The sequence below is a fragment of the Sinocyclocheilus anshuiensis genome, unplaced genomic scaffold (assembly GCF_001515605.1).
Source record: "Sinocyclocheilus anshuiensis isolate Anshui unplaced genomic scaffold, SAMN03320099.WGS_v1.1 scaffold2012, whole genome shotgun sequence".
Taxonomy (NCBI): Eukaryota; Metazoa; Chordata; class Actinopteri; order Cypriniformes; family Cyprinidae; genus Sinocyclocheilus; species Sinocyclocheilus anshuiensis.
Window position 1 is genome coordinate 443,253 of NW_015555967.1, and position 3,820 is coordinate 447,072.

Sequence of the window (3,820 nt, forward strand, 5' to 3'; positions counted from 1 at the left end):
AGGCTCTTTAGTCATAATGGGTTTACAATAGTCATTTTGGAAGAAGAGACTATTGGAGGAGGGATGTTGCACATGTGACCCGATATCCATGAAGAATGAACCATCTGCTGCGCTTCAAGACAAGACCGAAGGAATGGGATACTGGAGAGAGGAACACACAAGATGTCTGTCTAGTGAAGAAAACTGTCCTCCGTCTCATTTTCACATTCTCACATTCTCATTTCCAAATTTCAATTATTTAAATTATGATGCATTCACAGTAGTAAATACAGCAGTAAATGTAAAGTATTCATGACAGTCTTTCCATTTATAATTTTAAAGAGTAAAAAATGCTGAACATTATATGGGTAATGAGAATATTTTCATGGCAATGATGCACAATGTTATTCAAAATGACCATAATGTCACGACACACACAAAAAAAATATAATTAATATATAAATATATATAAAAATATATATAAGCGGAGTGATATGGCAGACACCCAAATCCACTATAATTTAATAAATAATACTGTTTTTGTGTCACGGAATGTAGTTTTAAGAGTTTTTTAGGTGAGAATGTACTTGTTTAGACTTCAAATATGTTATATACATATATAAACCTTAAAATAGGCTTTATTTCCTTTATGCTATAATTGTGATACTTACCCTTATAATATTAGTGCATTTAATGCATTTATAGGCAAAACAAGGATGAAACTACAGTGCAAATATATATTTAGGCCTATATCGTACAGTAAGAATATCACATGCATTCGTTTCCCACTGTGGCATATTTTAAACATAAACATGAAATGTCAGGGGTAAGAACAGGTAATGACATTTCTGAAAAAAGTTTACGTTATTAACATTTGAGCAAAAACAGAGAAGGAGGGCACTGAAAGAAAGACGAGAGCACAGGAGGGAGGGAAAGGGAGTGAGTGCTCTGTATTTAATTGCTTTTATTCAGGTCATCAGATGGGTGAACTACGTGACAACTGTACAGTAGATGTGTAATTAGATAGGTGGAGCAGAGGAGGAAAGGAGTAGAGAGAAGGGACAACGACAGACGGAGAGGTCACACAAAGGTTACTGAAGAACAGCGAACAATCCCACCCACAAACACACACACACACACTAGAACCGCAGGCAGAAACGGACTTTGATTCATTAAGGCGGTGATTAGAATCAGGAGATGAACGTGTCTAATTTTCCAATGAACCAATGACTGACCACATTTAAATCACATTTTCTTTCTCTCACATTTTCTTTCTTGAATTAGATGCATTCTGTGTCTAATCTCAGATTGTAATCCTTCACACTGCAATTGGTCCTCAGCTACTGCTGGACTCAATGATGTGTAATTATGATCGTGCACTCATATTCTGCTTACTGCACAGTGTATAGTACATACTGCTTACTATTTTAAAAATAGTATAAGTGCAACAGTATTTTCTTTTGATTTATGGCATATGTGACCTGGACATGCTTTTGTGAGATTCACCTTTAGGATATTAGAGCATTTATAGTGAAAACAATGACGAAACTACAGTGCAACTAGAAGGAAATCATATATATTTTTTGTTGTAATACAATTACCTTGGTGTTGTAGGACTATTTAGTTTGATTAATGTGACTTTCATATGTCTCTTATTTTGGAAACAGTTACAAACAAAGTTTGCTAATTATTTAAAATGAAACAGTATGCATTACACAACAAAAATGCTTTTGAACAGTACTATACCAAATTTTTGCCACATTACATGTAAAATAAAAATAGTTTAGATTTACTTTTAGAACAGGCAGGCTGCTGATTGGTCGAGTAGCGTTACGAGAGTGCTGATTTATCAGTTAAACAAATGTTCATATCAGTCCGTTTGTGTATATTTGCACATTCCAGACAGACTGTGTATTTGTGATGGGGATTTCTCTGTGACTCTTTCTGCATCTCTATGCCAGTAGGTGGCATCAAGTGACTGTCACTGAACCAATTTGTTCAAAAAGGCTGATTCGTTAAGGAACGCCACAAGTCATTGCATCATTCACTTATTTTTTTTTTAAATGTTGTAAAAAGTAATATCACATTTGCAATATTAAACAAGCAAATATACTGCATTTCAAAATAGCAGCATGGTTGTCTGGCTGATATTAGGAAATACAGAACGATTGCTTAAACACTGACGGCTTACATTAAAGTACTACTGCTACTACTTTAATAATTCAGTTCACTCTGTGGCCATCTTGGCATCGCTGTTGGCAACTATTTTCAAGCCATACAGCTTGAATGTACTGGAATGGAGAAAACTGAAATCTCCAAAATGTATGTTTCAAAAATACATGTCAAATTACCAATAATATTTGACAATGATTGTATCATATTTTTTTTAGCACAAGCCAGGTTTAAACAATTTTTTTTCAGTCATATAGAAAATTGCAAATAGGATGCATACTGCATCTAGTTTTTTTTCTCCCTCCAAAAATAGTATGTAGTATGCTTTTCTGAACATATGTGCTTATCTGTTTGTTGTCAGTTTGGAGTAAACCCAAATGCGTCCATTCCCTAAATGAATCTTGGCACGATCTGCCATGGAAAAAAAACCTGAGAGGGTTCCGAGTATCATCACAGATGAGGGACTTCAATCATCATGCAAATGAATTTACCCACGATGCCGCGCAACTACAGGATAAACCTTAGCGAGTCAAAGGAGATACACTGCTCAAACATACCGTGACATGCTTACATATTGCCAATTAATAATCCAAGAAAAGACTGCAGACACGTGTTTGCAGATTCCTCAGTGTTTGGTTTAGAGATACAAAAGATTAATAATGATGAAGTTCGGTGTCAAGAGACGACCGCAGACAGATGTACGCATCTCCACTTGAGATGTGAGGAAAGAGAGGGAGGAAATGAAAAAGCAGATATCAGGCCCAGAACGGCTGATCAGAACTGAAGACAGAAGTGGCTTCAGAACTGCCGCAGTATCGCTGCCAAGAACAGCAGCAGATGCTTGTGAAAACCAGAGCGGTCTGGATGCTTGAACTCCACCTGACCTTGAACACACACCCTAGTCTCTGGACAGACACATAAAGACCGGGTTTAAAAGTCCTCCAGTTGACCACAAATCAACCCTGTGTGGAGGGAGGTCACAGTTGCGCGGTGAGAACTGTCAGTGAGTGGTGAGTCCCTGCTTGACTTTACGACCTTCTCTTTTCATGAAGTCACAAGTACCTTTAGTGTAGTAACTGTACAGTCCTGCATCCAAGAGACAAAAATAACCACCCGTCCATTGCACGGTCACTCTCCAGGATAATCAAAATGTTCATATAAGAGCACTCAAAAAGGATGCATAATTCAACCAAAACAATAAAGCACCTCATTGGTTGGCAGATATGAGAGCTGTCATGAGAGCCGTTTGTCTATGAGCGTTTTGAAGTCTATTTCAATATCAACACTGAATGAGGACGTATGCCAACATTTAGTTGGCCAAATTAATTTTCTGTCTGGTTGAATCTCATGAAGAAACGGGGCCGGTTTCTATTTCACCCCAAAATCATAAACAAAACAGCAACAAATTATATTTTCAAAGTAGTTTATAAGAAAGAAACTGCAGACCGATTTTAAGACCTTTAAGACTTCATGGTGATGTTTTTTGTCACAAATTGTCATTGTAGCAGAAAAAAATATACATTTATGTATATATTTTTAATAGAATTTGAAAATCATTCAGCCTAAAAACAATGTTTTTTTAAAAACTAAAATTCATGTAAAATTAACTACAGTATTTGCACTAAATAATTCTCATTATCATTACACACACAAACACACACATACAATG